Source organism: Scyliorhinus torazame, chromosome 12, assembly GCF_047496885.1.
Source record: "Scyliorhinus torazame isolate Kashiwa2021f chromosome 12, sScyTor2.1, whole genome shotgun sequence".
In the NCBI taxonomy this organism is placed as follows: domain Eukaryota; kingdom Metazoa; phylum Chordata; class Chondrichthyes; order Carcharhiniformes; family Scyliorhinidae; genus Scyliorhinus; species Scyliorhinus torazame.
Genome location: NC_092718.1, coordinates 150864931 through 150892444, shown reverse-complemented (window position 1 = coordinate 150892444; position 27514 = coordinate 150864931). Strand labels below are relative to the sequence as shown.

General features: G+C 46.1%; 1 protein-coding gene across 3 annotated transcripts in view; it reads right to left on the bottom strand.

Annotated features, from left to right (window-relative positions):
- The window catches only part of LOC140386660 (E3 ubiquitin-protein ligase rififylin-like), a 147288-nt gene that overhangs the window by 97632 nt on the left and 22142 nt on the right, over positions 1 to 27514 (bottom strand). Inside the window, exon 2 of one of the 3 annotated variants that reach the window (XM_072469190.1) lies at positions 26000 to 26095. The exons of 1 other annotated variant lie outside the window; for it this stretch is intronic. The gene's annotated coding sequence lies outside the window, so the exon portion shown is untranslated. The remainder of the gene's footprint in view (positions 1 to 25999; positions 26096 to 27514) is intronic. One more of the 3 variants, XM_072469187.1, reaches the window with a different exon arrangement.

The following is a 27514-nucleotide window of genomic DNA, read 5'->3' as shown; positions in this document are numbered from 1 at the left end:
GAATTCCAGCGAGAACAATCCCAACCTGGTCAATCTTTCCTCATATGACAGTCCGGCCATCCCTGGAATCAGCCTGGTAAACCTTCGCTGCACTCCCTCGAGAGCAAGAACATCCTTCCTCAGAGAAGGAGACCAAAACTGCACACAATACTCCAAGTGTGGCCTCACCAAGGCCCTGTACAATAACAGCAACACATCCCTGCTTCTATACTTGAAACCTCTTGCAATGAAGGCCAACATACCATTAGCGTTCTTTACCGCCTCCTGCACCTGCATGCTTACCTTCAACAAATGGTGCACAAGGACACCCAGGTCCCGCTGCACACTCCCCTCTCCCAATTTACAACCATTCAGGTAGTAATCTGCCTTCTTGTTTTTGCTTCTAAAATGAATAACCTCACACTTATCCAAATTATACTGCACCTGCCATTGGTTTGACCACTCGCCCAACCTGTCCAAAGTTTGCTGTAGGATCCCTGCATCGTCACAATTCACCCTCCCACCTAATTTGGTATCATCTGCAAACTTTGAGATGTTACATCTTGTTCCCTCATCTAAATCATTAATATATATTGTGAATAGCTGGGGTCCCAGCACCGATCCCTGTGGTACCCCACTAGTCACTGCCTGCCAATTTGAAAAGGACCCATTAATCCCTACTCTTCGTTTCCTCTCTGCCAACCAGTTTTCTATCCCCCTCAATACATTTCCCCCAGTCCCATGCGCTTTAATTTTGCGCAATAATCTCTTAAGCGGGACTTTGTCAAACGCCCTCTGAAAGTCCAAATATACCACATCGACTGGCTCCCCCTTGTCGACTGTATTGGTTACATCTTCAAAGAATTCCAACAGATTTGTCATGCATGATTTTCCCTTCATAAATCCATGCTGACTCTGACGGATCCTGCCACTGCTTTCTAAATGTTCCGCTATAAAGTCCTTGATAATGGATTCAAGCATTTTCCCCACTACCAATGTCAGGCTTACTGGTCTGTAATTCCCTGCTTTCTCTCTACCTCCCTTTTTGAGTATCAGAGTGACGCAAGCTACCCTCCAATCTGCAGGGGCAGTTCCAGAGTCGATAGAATCCTAGGAGATGACGACCAATGCATCCACTATTTCCAGAGCCACCTCCTTAAGCACTCTGGGATGCAGATTCTCAGGCCCTGGGGATTTAGCCACCTTCAATTCCATCAGTTTTCCCAGCACCATTTCTCTACTAATGTTGATCTCCCTCAGTTCTTCCCTCTAACTAAACCTTTAATTCTCCAACATTTCTGGGATCTGATTTGTGTCCTCATTTGTGAAGACAGAACCAAAATATGTATTCAATTGCTCAGCCATTTCTTTGTCCCTTATTATGCATTCCCCTGTTTCTGTCTGTAGGGGGCCTACATTTCTCTTTACCAATCTCTTTCTCTTCACATATCTGTAGAAACTCTTAGTATCAGTCGTTATGTTCCCTACAAGCTTCCTTTCGTACTGTACTTTCTCCCCTTCTTAATCAATCCCTTCGTCCTCTACTGAATTCTAAACTGCTCCCAATCCTCCTTATTTTTCTTGGCCAATCTGTATGCTTCTTCCTTGTATCGGATACTATTTCTAATCTCCTTTGTATGCCATGGATTAGCCCTCTTACCCCCTTTGCTTTTGTGCCAGACAGGAATGAACAGTTGCTGTAGTTCTTCCATGCGTTCCTTGAATGTTTGCCATTGTCTATCCACTGTCATCCCTTTAAGTAACTCTCCCCAATCTATCAAGGCCAACTCACGCCTCATATCCTCATCGTTCCCTTTATTAAAATTCAGCACCCTAGTCTCCGAATCAACGACTTCACTCTCCATCTTGATAAAAAATTCTACCGTGTTATGGTCGCTCATCCCCAAGGGTTCTCGAACAGCCAGATTGGCAATGATTCCCTTCTCAATACACAGCACCCAGTCTAAGATGGCCTGCTCTCTAGTTGGTTCCTCCACATATTGGTCAAGAAAACCATCCCGTATACACTCCAAGAATTCCTCCTCTATGGCATTGTGGCTAATTTGATTTGCCCAATCTATGTGAAGATTAAAATCACCCATGATCACCGATATTTCCTTGTTACATGCATCTCTAATTTCTTGTTTAATGCCATTCCCAACCTCACCACTGCAATTTGGGGGTCTATATATGACACCCACTAATGATTTTTGTCCCTTGGTATTTCTCAACTCTACCCATACAGATTCCACATTGTCAGAGCTAATATCCTTTCACACTATTGTGTTAATATCTCTTAAACCAGCAGTGCCACGCCACCACCTTTTCTTTTATGCCTGTCCTTCTGAAATACTGAAAACCTTGGGACATTCAGTTCCCATCCCTGTTCACCCTGCAGCCATGTCTCCGTAATCCCAATTATATCATACCCATTTATATCTATCTGCGCGATTAGTTCATCCACTTTATTGCAAATGCATTATGGCACAGAACCTTTAAGTTTGTCTTTTTCACAATGTTTGGCTTGCTCCCAATATTTTTCTCTACTGCCCTGTTTGAATTTTGTCCTTGGTTTCTCCACCTATTACTTTTCTTCTTCACTTTTCTACTTTTTACTTTTGTCCTTGCTCCCTCTTTCTCTGACTCCTTGCATGGGTTCCCATCCCCCTGGCATATTTGTTTAAACCCTCCCCAACCGCTCTAGCAAATAGCCACCCTAGGATATCAGTTCCCGTCCTGCCCAGGTGTAACCCGTACAGTTTGTACAGGTCCCAACTCCCCCAGAACCGGTCCCAATGCCCCAGGAATCAGAAACACTCCCCCTGACACCATCTCTTCAGCCACATATTCATCCTATATATCCTGCATTTCTACTCTGACTAGCACGTGGCACCGATAGCAATCCTGAGATCACTACCTTGGAGGTCAGATCCTTCCTAACTCCCTGTATTCTGCTTTTAGGACCTCATCCCTTTTTTTACCTATGCCGTTTGTACCGATGTGTACCACAACCACTGGCTGTTCACCCTCCCCCCTCCAGAATGTCCTGTAACTGCTCCGAGACATCCTTGACCCTAGCATCAGGGAGGCAACATACCATCCTGGAGTCTCGTTTGCGGCCACAGAAACACCTGTCTATTCCCCTTACAATTGAATCCCCTATAACTATTGCACTATTACCCCTCCCTCTGCAGTAGAACCAACCGTGATGCCACGGATTTGGCTGTTGCTGTTTTCCCCTCAGAGGCCATTCCCCTCAACAGTATCAAAAATGGTATATCTGTTCTGCAGGGGAATGGCCACTACCTGCCTCGCTCTCTTGCTCTGTCTGGTGGTCACCCATTCCCTTCCTTCCTGCGGAGTCTGAGCCTGCGTTGTGCCCACCTCTCTATACGTGCTATCCACGATACTCTGCGACTCGCAGATGCTCCAGTGTCTCCAGCCGCCGCTCCAGCTCTGAAACCCGAGCTTCCAGGAGCTGTCACTGGAGTCACTTCCTGCACACATACTGACCCTGGGGACTGGAACTGTCCCCAGCCTGCCACATGGAGCAAGAGGAGCAGACCATGCCTTGGAGCTGTCCTGCCATGATTTATTCCTTTAAATTAAACTTTAGAAAGATGTTTTTGTGTCAGATTATATCCAATCTCATGTAAACTATTCAATTAGCTTTTTTTAAATAAAAAAACTGAGTATCTATCCCTCATGATCGGAGAACAAATGATTGAAATTAAAATAGTTATTTAATTGAAATTAAAATAGTTATTTAAATCAACTTTAAAAATAGTAATTTAAATCATTCCAAAATAGTTATTTAAATGAAATGAAAAAAAAAAATAGTAATTCAAATCAAATAAGAGTCCTCTCCGCTCCTGGAAGGTGAGTGAAGGCCCAGAGTCTGGCGCTGCCTTTATCCTCTCCCTGTAACAGTGTCCCATGCAGGTTCGCTCCTCTCTGCTCCCGGAAGGTGAGTGAAGGCCCCGAGCCTGGCGCTGCCTTTATCCTCTCCCTGTAGCAGTGTCCCACGCAGCTCCGAGTCCTCTCTGCTGAAGGCCCCGAGCCTGGCGCTGCCTTTATCCTCTCCCTGTAGCAGTGTCCCACGCAGCTCCAAGTCCTCTCTGCTCCCGGAAGGCGAGTGAAGGCCCCGAGCCTGGCGCTGCCTTTATCCTCTCCCTGTAGCTGTGTCCCACGCAGCTCCGAGTGCTCTCTGCTCCCGGAAGGCGAGTGAAGAATTTCTGTAACAGAAATCTTTCAATCTACTACAATGAAAACAATGACTCCACAGATCGATTAGTGATCATCTTACACCTCACTACATAATTCTTAACAATATAACTCTGCAATATCAAAATAATGATTGCAGTTCAGCAAATAATTGGCATGAACAGCTTCATTCTCAAAGTCTCTTCTGGATTTGAAGAGGCAAACAAATGATTGGCAATTAGTCAAACTACTGTCAATATTGATTTTATCTTATGAATTAATTATTCTATTAAACAAAGAAAACTTTTCCATTTATCTTGGTGACTATTTTTTCAGATAAATCATCTTTGCCTCAGTTGTCAATTGGTCGCAGCAACTCCCCAATACGGTATTGACATATCAATGCAAACTACACAATGTAGTTTGGGTGGCAAGTGCCACAATCAAGTGTAGCGAAATGGTCCAATACCACAGAGATGACATAGACTGATATTACTCAATTTCACACCAGTCTTGTTAGAGCTACAACCTGGGCAAGGAGGATTAGGACTTTTACATTATAATCTAACTTGCATTCAAACGTTTGTGAACAGACTTCCATTTTCCCTAGATAACAAGGCAATATGGCATAGGTCTTCCGATAGTTACAGAAGGAACCAATTAGATTCAGTAGTTTTAAACCTACAGAAAAGTCTACAAGGGAACAACATTCTAAGTATATATTACACAATATCATAGCTCAACAGAATGTTTTTAACACAATAACAGTTGACCAACCTTTTAACTCTATTTAGTTTCAAGCAGATATTACAACAAAATTCTAACCTCAAGAAACTTCATTACAATGCATTCTACAATAAATTAATCTCAAACAAATTGTGTATATCTGGCAACATCTCTGGAGAAAACAAAAACAGAATTCAAGTTTCGTGTCCAATACGACGCTTCTTGAGAACATATCGGACTTGAAACAATGTGGCTATCTCCTTCAGACTTCCACATTCGTCAGACTTGCATGCGCTGTAATTCCTAATCTTGCCTTGCCCAACCGTCCCCACTCACCCTGGGTGAGACAGGAGCAGTGAAGCGCACCCCTGGTAGCATCGACGTGGAGTAACTAGGGTGCTGAGTTATTCGCCCTTTTATACGGCAGTAGCTGCCGTAAAGGGGAGGTTTAAATGGGCAATTTACAGGAAAATAGAGTTTATATGGGGGGGGGGGGGTGGTTGGAGGGAAAAAGAGGTGTCTGTTCGGGAGGGAGGGGGTCGGATGGGTCATGTTTGTATGGGGTGTTCCATGTGAGGCTGTGTCTGGGTGTTTAAATAGTTAGTTAGAAGTGTTTTTTTCCTTCGAAGTCTTTCAAAGTAATTATCAGGGTAAAACGCACAGAACCATCCAAAGTTAGCGATTTAATCGCTTCTGTCGGATGGTTCCCAGTGTAGTGCAATTGTCCAGAGGAAGTTAGCACTTCTGGGAAATTGTCGGGTAATTCCCAGTACATCATAGGGGTACCCCCTAAATGCAACACTGGGGAACCTGGAAGCTGTGGGTAATAAATTAACTGTTTCTCGCAACACAGATGCTGCCAGGTTTGCTGAGTTTTTCAGCACTTGACTTTTATTTGATTTCAAAAACATACAACATTTCACTTTTATTTTATTACGATCCCAGACCAGACCCCAAAAACTGGACCAAAACCCCAATATTTCAGTTTATTTGTAAGACTGTGCAGAAAGAATGATTCGCTCCAGGAGTGATTGCACGAAGAAACTTGGTTATTTTTAACACCAACTTTTATTATGAATATATTAACTTTTTAAAAAAACTGCGCACACAGCTTACAATTACTCCTTAAACACTACTACTTAATTTCACATTAAAGAAACATACAGCTCTCAATCTATCTTACTGTGGGAGAATTGTGGACTCAGCATCAGGCAGATCAGAAGTTCTCCTCTCTCCCAAGTTTCTCCACAAAACACTCTCTCCAAAACAGCTTTCTCCAAAATATCTGCTTCTCTAAAGCTTTTCAAAAAATGTCTCTCGACATTCCTTTGCACGACCGAGCAATGACCTCATCTCCCCAAGGTGAAAAACAAATTCTCTCTCTGCAGTTTGCAAAGCACAACTCCCCATTAGCCTAGACTGGAAAACACATTTACTTTGTCAATTTCACCTTCTGGCTGCTAAAACCACCCAGGCCCTACAAAAAAATATTTTTTTTAAAAGACCATTGCAGTCAAACACACTAAACCCCAGGCTTTTAACCCTTAAATTGCCTAATACTTAGAATCCAATATTCTTTAAATCTTCCAGTCGTCACGCCTTCCCCTCTGAAAACAATGAACCAGCAATGTAAACAGGAGGCTTCATTTTTCTAAAACCCTTTTAACGTTAAACATTTCTTAAGATTACATACAACTTCTACTCTGTACGATATATCATTTAAATTATTATCAGGCAAACCTCGGTACACGTGACAATAAACAAATCCAATCCAATCCAAGTGGTTGTAGCTATTCTTCTAGCTCATGCAGACGACTGTTGGTATGCTGGAGTTCCTGTGCAATTTGATGCTGGTTGAGGGGCTGGTTTAGCACAGTGGGTTGAACAGCTGGCTTGTAATGCAGAACAAGCCCAGCAGCGCGGGTTCAATTCCCATACCGGTCTCCCCGAACAGGCGCTGGAAAGTGGCGACTAGGGGCGTTTCACAGTAACTTCATTGAAACCTACTTGTGACAATAGGCGATTATTATTATTATGCTGGATCTCAGTTCTCTCTCGAATCTGCCTTCCCAAGTTAGCTTTGTCTTCTGTGCAACCATCACTGATTTCTCATCTACTTGAGGCTCCAATGCCACCTGCTCCCTCGCCTTCAATCTTCATTAACTCTTGTCAAGGAGTTCTGCTTGGCGTTTACATAAATCAGCCACCTCTGCTTGTATCTGTGCGAACTTTAGTGGATTGAGCCTGTATGGTTCATGTTCAATGGGAATATTCCTATATCTACATCATGCATAATTACTTTCTCATTTCCCAATTTATTCCCACTAGAGCTGTGACTGTAACAACATTTTAGGCCATTTTGATTTTCCCCTGGAAGGTAATTCAATTTATCCCAATGTTTGAATACTTCCTCTAGATTTATCTTTTCTCCCAGAGTTACAACGACTAATACTTCCTCCTTCTTTCCTTCTCTATCAAAATGCCTTTTGAGCATATTAACATGACACACTCAAGTTTTCCTTTTGTCTGGTGTTCTCTTCAAATAACTCACCTCACTCAATTTCCTTTCAAATTTATAAGTGTTACAGACGCCTCAGCTCTCAACAATGACTAAGAGACTGGACCAGAGTCACACCTTTTTTTAAGTTGGTGTGGAAAGAAAGATTTGTTCCAGGAGTGATAATATAAGAAATGGGGCTTGGTTATTTTATAAAACCAACTTTATTAAAACGACTCGGGTTCGATCTCGGCCCCGGGTTACTGTCTGTGTGGAGTTTGCACATTCTCCGTGTCTGCGTGGGTTTCACCCCCACAACCCAAAGATGCACAGGTTAGGTGGATTGGCCACGCCCTCGAACATCCGCGCCACATATGTGCCGGTGTCCGCTCCCTCGCTGCCCTCCGACAGGCCCACGATCCTCAAGTTCTGCCTGCGCGATCTATTCTCCAGATCCTCCACCTTCTCCTGTAGCCTCCTTCGTTGATCTCTCATCAACCCCTATCCACAGCCATTGAGGCAAGCTGCTCCCCATGATCCCCCACCACCTCATCCACCTTCTGGATTGTCTGGCCCTGGGCCTCTAACCTCATCTCCATGCAGTCGATCTCTGCCTTTATCGGATCCACCACCCTGGCCAGGTCCTCCAAGTTCTCCTTCCTCTGCGTGGCAAATTTCTCGTGGAGGAAGATCACTAGCTGATCCGTGGGGAAAAGGTCCAAAATGTTCACCACGAGCAGGAGTCACCAAATGTGCGACTGCTCACACCATGGCTGCCACCGGAAGTCAGATGTAATACTTCTTAATGAAATTACCTCCGGACGTTGAGTGGACACATCCATTGTGGTCAACAGATACGGATTCCCACTTTTGATTTTAGGCAGGGGTCCCACGCAATCAATTAGGATCCTGGTAAAAGATTCCTTAAATGTTGGAATAGGTATTAAAGATGCTGGTTTGATTACTACCGGAGGTTTCCCTACTACCTGACGTGTGACATGTATGGCAAAATTCAATTACATACTTATGCAGTCCAGACCAATAAAAATATATTTTTGTACTTTTGCTCGAGTTTTCCTTACTCCTAAATAACCCCTACTGGAACCTCATGCTTTCTTTACTTATCACTTTCATCCTTTGCTAATCTTTCCATTTCTACTTCAATCATCCTGCTTTCCTTTGCATTTTAAAGCCCTTTGTCCTTTTCTTTCATAATATACTTTATTCCAAATATCAAATTCTGCATACAAAGGCAAAATAAATATATTCCCTCATTGACAAATCAAATTACTCCATGCTATCATGTGCAAGAAGAACACAAACCCCAAATAGATAAAACACAAACAGTGACAAGAACTATAAGCATGAACATGCAAAATTCAAAAAACATCCCATAACCACAATCAAATTTCTCCTAGTCCGCTCCTCCTCACACAGTCATTCGCATCCTCCAGTGAATTAAAGTAATGGTCCTTGTTTTTAAACGTGACCCACAGTCGAGCTGGGTACACCATTCCGAATTGCACCTCTTTTGTATAAAGCGCCCTCTTGGTCTTGTTGAACCCAGCACCTCGCTTAGCCAGTTCCACCCCGATGTCCTGGCAAACATGGAAACGGTGCCCGTCCCAATAGCTTTCCTTCGCGGCCTCCGCCCTTTTCAAGATCCACTCTTTTATCGAGAAATCTATGAAGGTGGACTATAACTGCTCGTGGTGCATCCCCGGATTTCGGTTTCAGTCGTCGTGACCGGTGGGTCCGGTCCACCTTGGGAGGGTTAACAAAGACCCCTTCCCTCACCAATTTCCCGAGCATCTCTGCCACAAATTCTGTGGCTTTCGAGCCTTTGATGCCCTCCGGTAGCCAGACAATCCGCAGATATCGGCACCTGAACCTGTTCTCTTGGTCTTCAACCATGGCTCTTATCGACATGAACAAAACCTCAGCCTCCAAAGAGGCAAACTGGTCGCTATGATCCAAGACCACTTCTTCCATCTCATGGATCTTCGTGCCTTGTACCTCCATCTCCTGCTCAATCCTCTCCAAGGTTAACCAAGGGGGAGGTTACCACTTCCTCCATTGACCTAGAAACATCTCCCGCCATCAACTGCCTTTGCTTATGGAACTCTCCCACAAGGAATTACATCAATTTTTCTGTTGGCTCCAGGAAAGGTATCGACGATCCAGAGGGATCCGCCATGTTTTTTCCCCCCTCACCATGAGGTACTGCCGAATCAGGTGTGGAGCTTTTACATGTCTTCTGCGTGATTTTACCCCCTGCAAGAATCCCATATTGGAGGCCGGGAGGCACAAATTCGCTTCCTTTTTAAAAATAAAATAAGCGTGTCGCTGAACAGGAATCTCCTTGTATGCGACCGCTCACCGCATCGCCTCAACTTAAGTCTTCCTCTTTTTCCTTTTCTTCTGCTACTGCCAATCGCTCCTTCTCCTTTGTTTCTATTTCCAATTTCTTCACTTCTATTTGTAACTGAATTCTAGCTAATTCTAATGATTCAGGCTGTCTCTGGCAAATTTAAATATTGAGCTATGGATTGTATTATCTCTACCATCCCCATCCCTTTAGATAGGGTTAACTGCAGCTTCTCTGCCAAACCCAAAAGTTTTGCTTTAGTCTCCCTTTATAAACCATCCCGCGTAATCACTTCCACACCCAGAAAAGTTTTTGCATATGAAAGAGCCATCTCCAATCACTCCTCATTTAACTTTCAAACACTGAAAGAATGCAATCGTTCCACACACACTCACTGTCTTTAAGTTCAATAACCTCAAGCCAGACAAGGAATTATACGCAAGATCCCAAAGGAGCCCCCAATTTTATTACGATCCCAGTCCAGACCCCAACAATGGCTAGGGCACTGGAACAAAACCCCAATATTTTAGTTTATTTGTAAGACTGTGTGGAAAGAACGATTCCCTCCCACTTCCGATGGTGACCATGTTCTGATCGGCCGCACACAGGGTAGCTCCTACAGGAATGATTTGGTTTGGTTCCTTTTTTGCCAGTTTTGCTTTGATGGGGACGTTGTCATCTTCCACCCCATGATCAGTAGAGTAACTAATGGGACTGATAAAAGGGGTACTAAGAAAGCGTTGGCGAGAAATACAGGAAGACCGGTCAAAGGCGATTGAGGGAACAGTTGCCCCTCTTCAGGTGTCATGGAGTGGATGGAAAAGCACCTGGAGCCGCATGAGGCGATGATTCGGGATGTGGAATGGGCGATCTCTGACCACAGTGACAAAATTGTGGAGCCACACTTCAGTGCCTGTTCGGGTACACGGAGGGAGAATTCACAATGTCCAATTCACTTAACAAGCACGTCTTTCGGGATTTGTGGGAGGAAACCGGAGCACATGGAGGAAATCCACACAGACACGTGGAGAACGTGCAGACTCCACACAGACAGTGATCCAAGCCGGGTCCCTGGTGCTGTGAAGCACCAGTGCTAACCACTGTGCTACCGTGCCGCCCATTGGAGCTGAACTGGCCAAGCAAAGAGCTGGCTTCAAGCAGGCCATTTTTCGAAATAAGATTCGATTTGGCGTGCTGTATCCGGTTAAACGTTGGGTGACATTTAAGGGGAAGGAACATTATTTCACTAGCCTGAAGAGGCACACAGTTTCATTAAAGAGCATGGATTAGAGGAGGGTTGATTGGGGAATGGAGGTTATTGGTGCAATCCAGTCAGGAAGGGCGTCGGGCCTGGATGGTTTCCTGGTTGATTTTTATAAATGGTTTGCGACAGAGCTGGCCCGACATGTCCTCGGACTCTTTAACGGACTTACCGGCCAAGCTGGCTCAGGTGTCTATTTCGTTAGTTCACAAGAAAGAAAAAGACCACATGGAGTGAGGGTTGTAGAAGTCCATCTCCTTGTTAAATATGGATGTGAAAGTTCTGGCTAAGATCGTAGCACGACGGCTTGAGGGGGATCAGGCAGGTTTCGTGAACAGGCGGCAGCTGTCTAGTAATATTAGACGTCTATTAAATGTTGTCATGACGCTGTCTAAGAGGAGGGTGCAGAGGTTGTGGTGGCTCTAAATGCAGAGAAGGGTTTGGATAGGGTAGAGTGGAGGTTTTTGCTGGAGGTGTTGAATAGGTTTGGATTTGGGCCCACATTTATCTCATGGATGAGCTTGTTGTATGGGGCCTCTACAACTATGTGTTAGGACATATTTGGTTTGCTCTGAGTATTTCTGGCTATATAGGGGCACGAGGCAGGGCTGCCCGTTAACCTCACTTCTGTTCACATTAGCGATAGAGCCTCTGGCTATTGCTCTCTGGGCTTTTGTGGAGTGGTCAGGTATTGTGGTTTGGGGGGGGGGGGGGGGGGGGGGGGGGAGAAAACACAGAGTTTTGCTGTATGCTGATGACTTGTTATTCAATATATCTAATCCACTCGGGTGTATGGATAAGAATTTGAGGATATTGGATAATTGGTACGTTCTCAGGCTACAATTTGAATACAGCCAAAAGTGAACTATTTCCGGTTAATGCCCTGGGGAAAAGGGAAGATTTGAGTGCCCTTCCATTCAAGCAGGCCAGAAGTAGACTCAGGTACTTGGGTATTCAGGTAGCTCATGATTGGGCCACGATGTATAAATGGAACTTGGCGGACCTGGTGGAGGGGTGAAAGAGGATGTAAAAAGTTGGTAAAAGCAAATTACTCCGGGTGCTGGAATCTGAAAAAAACCGAGAAAATGCTGGACAATCACAGCAGGTCTGACAGCATCTGTGGAGAGAAGCGAGCTAACATTGAGTCTGGATGACTCTTTGTCAGAGCTTTGACAAAGAGCCATCCAGACGCGAAACCTTAGCTCCCTTCTTTTTTCACAGATGCTGCCACACCTAAAAAGATGGGATGCCCATTTTTCATTATCTGGGCATGTGCAGATGGTCAAGATGAATGCCCTACCAAGGTTTTTGTTCATATTTCAGTCCCTCCCGATATTCCTGTTCTTCTATAATATGGATAGAATAATGGAAGTATTGTGAACTCAGCATCAGGCAGATCAAAATTCAACTCCTCTCTCCAAAGTTTCTCCACAAAAACACCCTCCACAGCTTTCTTCAAAATATCTACTTCTCTAAAGCTTTTCAAAAAACGTCTCTTGGCATTCCTTTGCTCGACCCAGCAATGACCTCATCTTCCCCAAGCTAAAAAAACAAATTCTCTCTGCAGGTTGCAAAGCACTAACTCCCCAGGGACTTACCCACTACCTTAAACTGAAAAACACATGCCTTTGTCAATTTCACCTTTTGGCTGCTAAAAGCACCCAGGCACTGCAAAACAAAATTTGTAAAAAAAAAAAAAATGACCATTGCAGTCAAACACAATCTAACCCCAGGCTTTTAACCCTTAAATTGCCCAATACTTAGAATGCAATATACTTTCAATCTTCCAGTCATCACTGAAACTATAATAGGAGTTGTCGATGAAGGCTAAATCGCTGGCTTTGAAAGCAGACCAAGGCAGGCCAGCAGCACGGTTCAATTCCCGTACCAGCCTCCCCAAACAGGCGCCAGAATGTGGCGACTAGGGGCTTTTCACAGTAACTTCATTTGAAGCCTACTTGTGACAATAAGCGATTTGCATTTTTTCATTTCAATACTTCATTCCTGAGTTTATATTAGAGTTATTTTAAAAGCAATAGTTATGCAATAATATTGTAGGCTGTTGGAGAGTACAAAAATGCAATTGCCTCCACCAACTTGTGTACACACTTTCACGTGTCAGGCCTCCCAACAGCCAGCGGGAGATAGAGGAGCAAATAGGTAGACAGATTTTGGAAAAGAGTAAAAACAACAGGGTTGTGGTGATGGGAGACTTCAACTTCCCCAATATTGACTGGGACTCACTTAGTGCCAGGGGCTTAGACGGGGCGGAGTTTGTAAGGAGCATCCAGGAGGGCTTCTTAAAACAATATGTAGACAGTCCAACTAGGGAAGGGGCGGTACTGGACCTGGTATTGGGGAATGAGCCCGGCCAGGTGGTAGAAGTTTCAGTAGGGGAGTATTTCGGGAACAGTGACCACAAGTCAGTAAGTTTTAAAGTGCTGGTGGACAAGGATAAGAGTGGTCCTAGGATGAATGTGCTAAATTGGGGGACGGCTAATTATAACAATATTAGGCGGGATCTGAAGAACATAGATTGGGGGCGGATGTTTGAGGGCAAATCAACATCTGACATGTGGGAGGCTTTCAAGTGTCTGTTGAAAGGAATTCAGGACCGGCATGTTCCTGTGAGGAAGAAGGATAAATACGGCAATTTTCGGGAACCTTGGATAACGAGAGATATTGTAGGCCTCGTCAAAAAGAAAAAGGAGGCATTTGTCAGGGCTAAAAGGTTGGGAACAGACAAAGCCTGTGTGGAATACAAGGAAAGTAGGAAGGAACTTAAGCAAGGAGTCAGGAGGGCTAGAAGGGGTCACGAAAAATCATTGGCAAATAGGGTTAAGGAAAATCCCAAGGCTTTTTACACGTACATAAAAAGCAAGAGGGTAGCCAGGGGAAGGGTTGGCCCACTGAAGGATAGGCAAGGGAATCTATGTGTGGAGCCAGAGGAAATGGGCCAGGTACTAAATGAATACTTTGCATCAGTATTCACCAAAGAGAAGGAATTGGTTGATGTGGAGTCTGGAGAAGGGTGTGTTGATAGCCTGGGTCACATTGAGATCCAAATAGGCGAGGTGTTGGGCGTCTTAAAAAATATTAAGGTAGATAAGTCCCCAGGGCCTGATGCGATCTACCCCAGAATACTGAAGGAGGCCTTGACAGAAATCTTTGGATCCTCACTGTCTTCAGCTGATGTCCCGGAGGACTGGCGAATAGCCAATGTTGTTCCTCTGTTTAAGAAGGGAAGCAAGGATAATCCAGGGAACTACAGGCCGGTGAGCCTTACTTCAGTTGTAGGGAAATTACTGGAGAGAATTCTTCGAGACAGGATCTACTCCCATTTGGAAGCAAATGGACGTATTAGTGAGAGGCAGCATGGTTTTGTGAAGGGGAGGTTGTGTCTCACTAACTTGATAGAGTTTTTCGAGGAGGTCACAAAGATGATTGAGGCAGGTAGGGCAGTGGATGTTGTCTATATGGACTTCAGTAAGGCCTTTGACAAGGTCCCTCATGGTAGACTAGTACAAAAGGTGAAGACACACGGGATCAGGGGTGAGCTGGCAAGGTGGATACAGAACTGGCTAGGTCATAGAAGGCAGAGAGTGGCAATGGAAGGGTGCTTTTCTAATTGGAGGGCTGTGACCAGTGGTGTTCCACAGGGATCAGTGCTGGGACCTTTGCTGTTTGTAGTATATATAAATGATTTGGAGGAAAATGTAACTGGTCTGATTAGTAGGTTTGTAGACGACACAAAGGTTGGTGGAATTGCGGATGGTGATGAGGACTGTCAGAGGATACAGCAGGATTTAGATTGTTTGGAGACTTTGGGCGGAGAGATGGCAGATGGAGTTTAATCCAGACAAATGTGAGGTTATGCATTTTGGAAGGTCTAATGCAGGTAGGGAATATACAGTGAATGGTAGAACCCTCAAGAGTATTGAAAGTCAGAGAGATCTAGGAGTACAGGTCCACAGGTCACTGAAAGGGGCAACACAGGTGGAGAAGGTAGTCAAGAAGGCATACGGCATGCTTGCCTTCATTGGCCAGGGCATTGAGTATAAGAATTGGCAAGTCATGTTGCAGTTGTATAGAACCTTAGTTAGGCCACACTTGGAGTATAGTGTTCAATTCTGGTCGCCACACTACCAGAAGGATGTGGAGGCTTTAGCGAGGGTGCAGAAGAGATTTACCAGAATGTTGCCTGGTATGGAGGGCATTAGCTATGAGGAGCGGTTGAATAAACTCGGTTTGTTCTCACTGGAACGAAGGAGGTTGAGGGGCGACCTGATAGAGGTCTACAAAATTATGAGGGGCATAGACAGAGTGGATAGTCAGAGGCTTTTCCCCGGGGTAGAGGAGTTAATTACTAGGGGGCATAGGTTTAAGGTGAGAGGGGCAAGGTTTAGAGTAGATGTACGAGGCAAGTTTTTTTTTTTTTTTAAACACAGAGGGTAGTGGGTGCCTGGAACTCGCGACCGGAGGAGGTGGTGGAAGCAGGGACGATAGTGACATTTAAGGGGCATCTTGACAAATACATGAATAGGATGGGAAAAGGGATATGGACCTAGGAAGTGTAGAAGATTGTAGTTTAGTCGGGCAGCATGGTCGGCACGGGCTTGGAGGGCCGACGGGCCTGTTCCTGTGCTGTACATTTCTTTGTTCGTTGTTTTTGTTTGTTGTTTCAAACTGGGAGCAGTTTTAATTCAATTTCAGAATAGGAAAGCACACATTCGGCAAAGACAATCTCTTTCTTTACAATTGATGATGAAATACTTGTGATTCTAGTTATGAGATATGCCATTCGACTTCCCAACATTCAGCTGAAAATTAATGTATTTACTTGTTTCTCTGGAAAATTATAAATTCTGTTCTCACACAATACAAACCACTAAATGTAACTGTTCATTTGATGAACACCCTTCGAATTATTTTCCTAACATAATTAGGTGGAATTCCTAAATTGACATTTCAAGCTTAGTGTTAAAAATCCTTTTTCAATTTGAACATTTACAAAGTACCTAAGAAGGCGAATGGAAACATTTCAAGGATAACCTGAAGAATGTAACATTCTTCCAGAAACATTGCAACAATTAACCAGAGACTGCATAGTTTGAACAGTTGCTTTGAAAATAGCAGAGTGACAACTGCAGAAGGAATTCCTTGTTCAGAAAAGTCAACCAGCAATGATTAGAATGTGGACAATACTGGGCTTGTTATGTGCATCATTGACTATGAACTGTTGCATCATAGTCAATTCAAGGTGGCCTGCACTGTTTTTGGTTGGCTAAGGATTTGTATGAAGTAGTATCATTGTGTTTAAAAGTCTCAAGTATTTTTATTGGCATTTTCAATTTTAACAGTACAACAGTTTGACATGTAAGGCACATGGTATTTACAAAGTAGCAGCTCAAGTGTGTCTGATATTTACAAGCTAGTTTGTGTCTTATGTAGAACAGTTTTTACAAGCAGTCCCCCCACCCCCATTCCCCAGTTGGAGGCATGTTCCGTTTTGTTCCTCCGCCACCCCCCACCCCCCGTTGTTTTGAAAAAATGTTTTCTTGTTTGGTGTTGGGGGGGGGGGGGGGGGCTGCATGGCCCTTCCCCTCCGCGCTTAGTTTTGTGCAGTCTTCCCCCCCCCATCTCTTAAAAGTGTCCTCCTTTGTCTTTCTCTCTTCCTTTGCCGCCCCCCCCCTTCATTGTCTGACCTTCGGATGGTGTACTTGACCTTCTCCAGGTGGAGAAATTCCACCAGGTCTGCCAGCCAGTCTGGAGCTTGGGGTGGTGCGGCTGATCGCCAGCCGAGGAGGGTTCTCCGGCGTGCGATTAGGGATGTAAAAGCCAGGGCGTCGGCCCTCTTTCCCATATTAAGGACTGGCTAGTCCGATACCCCGAAGACTGCCACTGACGAGCAGGGCTCCATCCCACAACTTTGGACATCACCTCAAAGAAGGCTGTCCATAACCCGACAAGTCTGGGGCATGCCCAGAACATGTGGGCATGGTTGGCCGGGCCTTCCTGGCACCATTCACATTTGTCCTCCACCTCTGGGAAGAACCTGCTCTTTCGGGTTCTAGTTAGGTAGGCTCTGTGCACTACTTTATGCTGCATAAGGCTAGGCCTAGCGCAGGAGGAGGTTTAATTGGCCCTGCTCAGTACTTCGCTCCAGAGTCCCCAACCCACTTTCATCCCCAATTCATGCTCCCATTTCCATCTAGTTTTGTCCAGTGGCTGCTTCCCGATTAATTTGGCCAAAACCCGATTTAAAATGGCTAACCGGAAAGGCTGATGGGAAAAGCAGGTAACAAGACACAAACGGACAGCTGCAGGCAGAATATCAGATTCGGCTCTGGGGAAGTCGGCCCACATCGATACTCAGGACTATTAGCAGCCCATCAACCCAGACATCTGCAGTTTAATCAGCTATCCCGGAAACAATTGCAACATATTAGCAATTGAATACCGGGCCAGACCTGTCGGCGCCTGCAGTGGCCGAAACAAAGGCAGGTGAACGACCACCCCCCGATCGGGGAATCGCCTCGCAATTGGACGTATCGAACCCAGTGATTGGGAACAAGTCCAATCACTTGGGACTCAGGGTCAAGGGCCGCCCCGGGAGGCGGGAAGCCCCTGGGCCCTATAAAGTGAGGGGCCAAGTTCAGATCTCTCTCTCTCCCTTCTTCGCCTGCTCGAGACCTTCACAAGAACAGCAACCGGCAACTGTAAGTTTGAATCCAGCGATCGCTATCTGATAAAGACTCCTAGCCATCGACCTGTATCAGCCTTTTGAATCCCGCGGGCCAGATCAGATTGGATAAGCCATTCGTTTCCCTGACCTGGTGGGCTCTTCCTAAAGTTAAGTATTGGCCAGTAGTGATAGGTTTCTATATAGATAGTAGGATTATTGTATAAACATTACTCGTTGTATGTAATAAATGACCGTTGATTTCAATCTTACTAAGCGGTGTGCTGACTTATTAATCATAACTTGAACTTGAACCACGTGGCGGTATCAGAAAGATACCTGGCGACTCGTGAGCAAAGGTGACGCAATCAGAGCTAATAAACTAAGGTTAAAAAGAGCAACATAGTCTTGCCCTGTCTAGTAACCGTCTGTATTTGTTCTCACAGTTCTCCCCCCCCCCGCCCATTCCTTATTGTCAGTGTTGGTTAGCTCCTCTAGGAGAGAGTGTCTCTCTCGGCGTCCTTGGGCACTTTACCGTCTTCTTAAGGAGAAAAAGTGTTTAATTTGGAGGTGCCTCAGCTCCTGGCCTGTTGGTAGGTCCATTTGATTCCACGTCTTCAATGTGGCTACCACCACTGGGCTGGATGTGTGCTTTGATGGAGGGGGATGGGAACGCTGGCGTGGAGAGTGCTTGGAGGATCATTCGCTTGCAGGACTCCTCCAGCCTCATCCATTCCGTGGTTGGCTCTCGTGTCTATCCCCTCACCCTCTTGGCTGTGGCAGCCCAGTGGTAGGACTGTAGGTTTGGTACGGCTAGACCGCCCATGTTTTTCCTCCTTTGCAGCGTTGACGGAGGGATCCTCTGGTTCTTACCCACCCTCCACACAAACACCATAATCATTTTGTCTACTTTGTGGAAATACTCCTTGGGGATGAAGATCAGTATGCATTTCAACAGGAACGCTCGCCTTGGGGGCGTTGTACAAGTTTCACCCATGAGGTGAATTCTGTTCCTAACCCAAACCACTCCAGCACCTCAATGAGGTACTTCCATTCGACTCGGTCGAAGGCCTGGTCTGTATCCAGGGAGATAATCACCTATGGTATTCTCTCCCCGGAAGGCATCATTATTACATTCAGCAGCCACCGGATGATCGCAGTTAGCTGCTGCCCTTGACCCTTGGTCCGTCTTGTCCTCTGCGACCACCTCTGGTACGTAGTTCTTCAGTCTCTTAGCCAGGACCTTTGTGAGTATCTTCGCGTCTACATTCAGCAGTGAAATGGGTCGATATGATCCACATTACTTTGGGTCCTTGTCTATCTTGGATATCAGCGATATCGTGGCCTGTGTTATCGCTGAGAACCCGTCAGGTCCCAGCATCTTCTTTGCCTGCATGGAGCTGATACGCTCCATGATCGCTCCTGTCCTAAAGGTGCTTCCGGCTCCCTCCGCCTATCGTCCCCACTGGCATGTCCAGTCCATTGAGGAATCTTTTCATCTCGGCATCCCCCTCGGGAGGGTTCGGGGGTGTATAGCCCTCGGTAGAATGTCTCAAACGTTCGGTTGATCTCTTTTTGCTCGATTACTGGTCTGCCTCTGCTATCTCCATCGTGGCTGCCTGCTTTCTCAGCTGGTGAGCCAGTAGACGGCCAGCCTTTTCCCTGTGCTCATAGAAGGTCCCCCGTGTCTGGTAGAGTTGGTACACTGCTTTCCTGGTGGATAGCAGGTTAAAGTCCATTTGTAGTGTTTTCCTCTCCGCCAGAAGCTCTATAGTCGAGGCCTTTTCTGTTGAACCCGCAGGATGCAATCGATCAGTTTTGCCTGGCCACTCTGTTTTGCCTATCTCTTCATGCCTTGTAGGCTACAATCTCTCCGCTAATCACCGCCTTAAGTGCCTCCCCGAAAGTGGAAGGCGAGACTTCCCCATTCCGGTTATTTGCAACGTACCCGCCTGTGGCCTGTGATGTTTTCTGGCAGAAGACCTTGTTGGTCAGTAGGTCCGTGTCTAACCTCCATGTGGGACGCTGGACACGACTCGTCTCCAACCTCGCATCCATATAATGTGGAGCGGAGATAACTATCGCTGAGTATTCCGCTCTTACTATTCCTGGAAGCACTGCTTTCCCCACTGCAAAGAAATGTATGCTCGAGTATGCCTTGTGGACCGGCGAAAAGAAGAATGCAGAAACCTCCACGAGTCCCCCCCGCCCCATCTGCTCCAAGAATGTTGCCAGATCCCTGGCCATTACCTTTTTTTTTTTTACCCGGTCTGGGGTTCGATTGGTCTGTCAATGGGTCTTGTACACAGTTGAAGTCGCCCCTCCCATGATCAGTTGGTGCATGTCAATGTCGGGGAATTCTGTCATGGTCTTTTTTATAAAGCGTGTCGTCCCATTTCGGCACGCACATATTAACCAGGTCTACCGGTGCCCAGTCTAGGACACCGCTGACCATGACATACCGTCCCCCTTGGTCTGTAACTGTCCTTGTCGCCGTGAACCTCGTTCTGTTACTAATCAATATAGGTACTCCCCTAGCCCTCGTCCCGTAACACGAGTGATACGCCTGTCCCACCCAGCCCTTTCTTATTCGCAGTCAGTCCTGATATGGGTCAAAGTTTAAAGAACCCCAAAGTGTAGCATGGAGTTCAACTGACACACAACTTTTAATAAATTGTGGTGTGGGGAGCACACGGCGCACTCTACAGGTGTGATACAACATAAATGGACAAGTGTATTTTAAAACAAAACAATGTTTATTCTATGAACTCAAGTTAACCTTTTTAAAACAACCATTGAATATCTTAACACCCATCAATTCAAAGATAACCCCCAAAGACTAAGTAATCGTTTCAGCTGTCCTTTTAACATCCAAAAGACTTAACCAACCTTCAAACAGGAGCACATTAGGTTACATTCAATAATATATATGTAGTGAGAACAGGTTCAACTGTGCTGCTGCTTTTGGTTACTTCAGCTACAGCCTCTTGTTTTCTTCATGCAGCACACTGGAAACACACAGACACACCCAAGCTGCTCTCTCAAACTGAAACTCAAAAAGCAGAAATATAGCTCAGTTCCCCCCACACTCTGACATCACTTCGGTAACATGAGCAGTTCAATTTCTTAAAGGCACATTTCTTAAACACCCATTTCCTAAAGGTACTCTCACATGACACTCCTTCTCCCTCAAGTGTGTTTCCTGTAGGAAGACTATGTCAGTTTTCAGGCTTCTCAGATGGTCGAAGACACCGGATCTTTCACCGGGCTATTAAGTCCCCTAGTATTCCAGGTGATAATCCTGGTGGGGGCTTTTGGCCCCACACTCCTGCGGGATCAACCATACTTACCTGGTGGACGCACCCCTGCATTCTGGGGTTTCTCTTTGTTAGGGGGCCGTCCAAAATGAACACGGTCACCTTTCTCACCATGAGGCCGGGCACCTGCACTCCGGGGTTTCCCTTTGCCCAGAGGGCATCCACCATGTCCACCAACTCTGTTTATACCACGTGGCTGTGCCCCTGCACTCCAGGGTTCACTTTGTTCGGGGACCCCCCCCAAAGTGCTGCTTACGGCGCCATCTTGTTCCTCACCCGCCGAGGCCTGTAAGATACCCAGCTTATTTTTCCTTCTCAGTTCATTTTGTGTCCCTTTCCCTTCCCCCCCCCCCCCCAATCTCCCCCATTCCCATTCCTGTCCCCCCCCTTCCCACCTCACCCCTCCCTGTGCCCCACTCCCGACCAGGTGCTCCCTCCCTGCTGGGAGGTGCGCTGCGGTTTCCCTTACTTTCCACCTTCACATACTAGCCATTTCTGCTTGTGTGGTGGCCCTCCTCCTTGAGCTGGTCTAGCCCCTTCCTTATGCCCGCTGACTGTCCGTTCTCCCTGTCTAAACCCTCACCTGCCTACCCCCAGTCCCCGCTCCTTTCTAAGGTCCAGTCTTCCCTTTATAATTGGAAGGAGGCAGCACAGTCCAGCGCAAACATGCTCACTGTCCAATGAATGTTTTGCTCTTTCAGAGTTTCTCTGTATAACTCTCAACATTGCCATGCCCGTCCCTTGTCCAGGCCCTTGGTTCTAACAAACGTATTCACTTACTCTGGGGAGTTGAAGTAATGCTCATTCTGGAACAGCATCGAAACGTGCCCCGTTCTTGTACAGGGTCAATTTCACCTGATTAAACTCGGCCCTGCATTTTGCTAGTTATGCCCTGCATTTTGCTAGTTATGCTCCAATGACCTGGTAAATTCTGATTCTATGTTCTTCCGAGGTACCTGCTTTTGTTTGCCATGCCCACCACAGGATCCTAGCAGGGCCCTGGCAGCGGTGGAGCTTAGTGATAATCGCCCTCGGCTGCTTCCCGGCCTTGGGTTTTGGTCTATGCAACCTGTGCATTCTTGTCGAGCTCTGGGGGTTTGGAGAAGCTATCTCTCTACTAAGTTGCCCAGCATTTGGGCAACGTAGTCCGTCGAGTCTTTGCCCTCAATGCCTTCGGGTAGGCCCATGATCCTTATGTTTTGTCATCGGGACCTGTTCTCCTGGTCCTTTACTTTTCCCCATAGGTTCCCCTGGGCCGCCACCAACCTTTTTACCTCTGCCTCCAGGGCGCCGATTCTGTTGCTCTGGTCCATCGAGGGCTTTTCCAGGTTGAGGATCATCCTCTCCTGGGTTGCCACTTTTTCCCCAGCCCATCGATTGCCTTCTGCATGGTGGCCATTGCCTCTGCTACCAATATTTTGATCCATACCTGGATTTCTAGCCTGATCGCCTCCTTCATGGCGGTCAGCTCCTTCATAAGGTAGCTCTTCTATCTGTCTCCAGGTGGTGGGGAGGCTGATGCTCCAGTCGTTGGCCGCCCTGTCTCCTGAGTGGCTGGGGCCCTTTCACCTCGTGGGTCTGCTGTCCCGTCTGCCTGCTGGTCGTGGCTCTTTCTGACACTTCTGCCGTCTCTTCGGTCCCTCGAGCTCCTGTTCGCTGGCATCTCTCCGTAAGCTGTTGAGGGATTTTTCCCTTTAAATTTGGGCAAAATTCAATTAAAAGGGTCTTTCTTTTTTATAATAATATTTATTGTCACAAGTAGGCCTACACTACATTGCAATGAAGTTACTGTGAAAAGTCCCTAGTCGGCACATTCCGGCGCCTGTTTGGGTACACCGAGGGAGAATTCAGAATGTCCAAATTACCTCACAGCACGTCTTTCAGGACTTGTGGGAGGAAACTGGGGGACGCGGAGGAAACCCACACAGACACAGGGAGAACGTGCAGATTCTGCACAGACAGTGACCCAAGACAGGAATCGAAACTGGGACCCTGGCACTGTGAAGCAACAGTGCTAACTTGTCCTGGTTCAGAGTGCCACCTCTCAGCACATCAACGTGAACAGAAGTCTAAAAGTTACTGAGAAATCCGCACAAGTGCAATTTCCATTAAACAGATATGAATTATACATTGTAACCAACACCATTTACCCAATTCCAGGTAACTTATCAAAAACCAAGTTTCTGACCCTGTTGAAGTTGCACAAATAAAACTACCATAGGTATTGGCTTCAGTTGCTCACATATCTAGACCTAAACTACCAGTCAGGACATGACTTAAAAAATTATTTGACTGAGGAGCCATATCTTAGTGATAGAACTGTCAATTCAATTCCCATAAGCAGCTAGGGCTGGCTGGTCAATCAGCAGTAGCACTCTGGAGTTTTAGTGACAGGCTCAGGCATCAGATTACCAAATCCACAACAGAGAAGGAAAGAACTTGGACTTATACAGAACTTTCACACCCTCCAGTGTCTCACCAGCAAGTGAAGTATTTTTGAAATATTTTGATTTGACTTATTGTCACATGTAATAGTATAAAGTGAAAAGTATTGCTTCTTGCATGCTATACAGACAACACATACCGTACATGCGGAAGGAAGGAGAGGCTGCAGAATGTAATGTTACAGTCATAGCTAGGGTGTAGAGAAAAGATCAACTTAATACGAGGTAGGTCCATTCAAAAGTCTGATGACAGTAGAGAAGAAGCTGTTCTCGAGTTGTTTGGTACGTGACCTCAAACTTTTGTATCTTTTTCCTGACGGAAGAAGGTGGAAGAGAGTATGACCGGGGTGCGTGGGGTCCTTAATTATGCTGACTGCCTTTCTGGGGCAGTGGGAATTGTAGACAGAGTCAATGGATGGGAGGCTGGTTTGCGTGATGGATTGGGCTACATTCACAACCTTTTGTAGTTTCCTGCGGTCTTGGACAGAGCAGGATCCATACCAAGCTGTGATACAACCAGAAAGAATGTGTTCTATGGTGCATCTGTAAATGTTGGTGAGAGTCATAGCTGACATACCAAATTTCCTTAGACTTCTGAGAAAGTACGGTCATTGGTGGGCTTTCTTAACTATAGTGTCAGCATGGGGGGGGGGGGGTACCAGAACAGGTTACATAGAACATAGAGTGCAGAAGGAGGCCATTCGGCCCATCGAGTCCGCAATGACCCATTTAAGCCCTTACTTCCACCCTATCCCCGCAACCCAACAACCCCTCCTAATCTTTTTGGTCACTAAGGGCAATTTATCATGGCCAATCCACCTAACCTGCACCAGTCTTTGGACTGAGAGAGGAAACTGGAGCACACGTAGGAAACCCACGCAGACACGGGGAGAACGTGCAGACTTCGCACAGATACTGACCCAGCGGGAATCGAACCTGGGACCCTGGCGCTGTGAAGCCACAGTGCTGTCCACTTGTGCTACCGTGTCGGCATGGGGGGGGGAAGAGATCAGCACAGGTTGTTGGTGATCTGTACACCTAAAAACTTGAAGCTCGCGACCCTTTCTATTTCGTTCCCATTAATGTAGACAGGGGCATGTTCTCCACTACGCTTCCTGAAGTCAACGACATTCTCTTCGTTATAGTCATTGTTGTGATGTGGCAAATGTAGCAGCTAACTTACGCAGTCACATCATCTTCGAGATAAATCTGCTTCCATAATATAAACTGAGGTGTAATGTTAACCAAGGTACTGGGAGAAATGCCCTTCCCTTCTTCAGATAATGTCATGGAAACTTTTATGTGCACTTAAGAGGACAGATGCTGCCTCATTCGAAAACAGGTGCCTCAGTATCGCACTTCCTTCAGCACTGTACTGATGTGTCAATCTAGATTATGTTCTCAGTTCTTGAATCTGCAACTTTCCATGAGCTAAGACGGACATCATAAGGATTGAATTGATTCTAATCCTCCATAAGCATAATATGCTGGGGCGCCAATGCTGAAAGGCATTGCTCAAGACTTATTAATAGTGAATATGGTTCAGTCAGTAGCCCTTTTACCTTGGGAGTTAAAATGTTGCAGGTTTAAGTCCCACTCCAAAACTTGAATATATAATATCGTAATGCAACATTGGAGGGAGTGTTGTGTTGTCGGAGGCTCATCTTTCAAATGAGACCTTAAACCAAATTCAGGTCAATGCAAAATAGATTAGGGAGTTCTGTTGGTATGGTACCAACATTTGTTTCTCATCCGACATTGCCAAGAAAGATTAACTGGTCATTCATCTAATTTTTGTATGCAAGTTCACCATTACATTTGTCTCAAAAATTACAAGGTACTTAAAAAATAAGGTTAATTGATGTGAAGCATTCTGGATGTCCTGATGAAAAATACAGTATAAAAATAAGTCTTAAGCGTTTTGATTCAAAAAGGACAGCATTAACACATTGCTGAAATGAATACAACAAAGTTTCATATGTTACAATAATTTCTTATCTTGCCAGAAGATGACTAGTGTACATTATGACAGTCACAGCCATCAATGTAAGATTGGGCATTCTAATAGTAGCAAATTCAGGATTCCAAAAACATTGCACATAGTGCAAAACTAAAATTAGCTAATCAATTTGAGAACAGCACAAGTATAAGTCAAAGGGAAGACTTAAGGGGTCCAATGGAAAGACGAAATATCGCCACATGCTCCGTGCGTAGCTTTTTACAAAGCAGCTGAAACAGAACAATTTGTACAGCACAAAATAAATCAATCCTATCTAATGGGGCATCAACAACAGCTCTGCTTTCGCTTATTTGGTCACCTTAATTTGAAAACAATTTTAAACTCCCATGATTGCCCCACTCCACTTGCGCTGCCTTTATAAGATTTTCCAATTCTCCAAAATTCAGAATTATTGATAGTAGCAGTTTTGGCAGATAATAACACCCTGCAAAGAACATATGCCAAAGCTACAACATCACACAACTACACAGTGAATGAAGGCAGTAATGGACGCAAGGTTTACCCAGTTCAAGAACCGTCTACTACTGTGAGGATCAGAGTGAGCACCATACACTCACCTGGACTGACGCAATCTTCACCTCACCTTTGGGATAGAAATCTGCAATCACACACCATAATATTAATGTTTAATGGGAAAAGACAATATTGCTACCATTTCTATGGTTATTTTTGCAAATAAGATTACATCTCAAAGATAAGTTACATTCTTCAAGTTGATGATTTTTTTTTGGCTTCTGGTTGAGACGATGCGGAGCTAAGCCGCACATTTCGGCAGCTCCCGCTATAACGGACTTTTGGGCTCTCCAGAGGAGCCCCAACGGAAATTTTTTGATTGAATCCCGTGTGGGAAGGTGAAGTAAGGTCCCCCCCTTTCGTCGTATGGCGGGGATTAGCGGTGGAGCGACAGAGAAAGAGGCTTTGGAGCAGCGACAAAAACGAGGGGGAAAAACCAAGATGGCGGAGGACGAAGCTCGAGCAGCATGGGGGCCGTGCTGCGTGGAGGAGCTTAAAAAGGAGGTGCTGGCGCCAATGCTGTTGGCGATCGAGGGGCTGAAGGAGACCCAGAAGGCCCAGGCGGTGGAGCTCCGTGAGGTGAGGGATAAAACTAATGAGAACAAGATCCTGGGCCTGGCGGTAAAAATGGAGGCGCACGAGGTGGTGCACAAGAGGCGGGCCGAGAGACTAGAGGTCCTGGAGAACAGGTCAAGGAGGAAGAATCTCCGAATTGTGGGTCTCCCCGAAGGAGTGGAGGGGGCTGATGCTGGCGCGTAAGCGAGCACGATGCTCCATTCGCTAATGGGTGCGGAGGTCTCTCGGAGCCCCCTGGAGCTAGAAGGGGCTCACTGGGTCCTGGCGAGGAGACCCAAAGCTGGCGAGCCGCCAAGGGCGATAGTGGCCAGGTTCCATCTCTTCACAGACAAAGAGAGTGTCCTGAGATGGGCCAAGAAGGTGCGGAGCAGTAGATGGGAGAATGCGGTGATCCGAGTCTACCAGGACTGGAGTGCGGAGGTGGCAAAGAGAGCGGGCTTCAACCGGGCCAAGGCGGTGCTGCATAAAAAAAGAGTGAGATTCGGAATGCTGCAGCCTGCGCGACTGTGAGTCACTTATCGGAACCGACACCACTATTTTGAAACGCCAGAAGAGTCTTGGACCTTTATCCAAACCGAAAAATGGACTTGAACTGAGGGGCTGTGGTTGTGGGGGAGATGTTGACTGTATACAGGGTTGTAAATATGGGTAAAGAATGTTTCACGGGTGGGATGATGGATGGAGTTGGGGGAAGTGTTCTTTTTTCTTTTGCTGAGATAGTGGGGAATGTGGGCGTCGGTGCTGGAGGGAGGTGAGACTCGGGGATGGGGGAACTGGGATAAGGCCGCAACAGGAGCTGCGCCACAGAGGGCGGGGCTGGCTCAGGAAAGCGCGGGCTTTTTCCCGTGCTAGGGAGGGGGGATGGAGGAACGTAAGGAGGAGGAGAGATTCCCACACGGGGGAGATCAACGGGAAGGGGGGGGAAGCT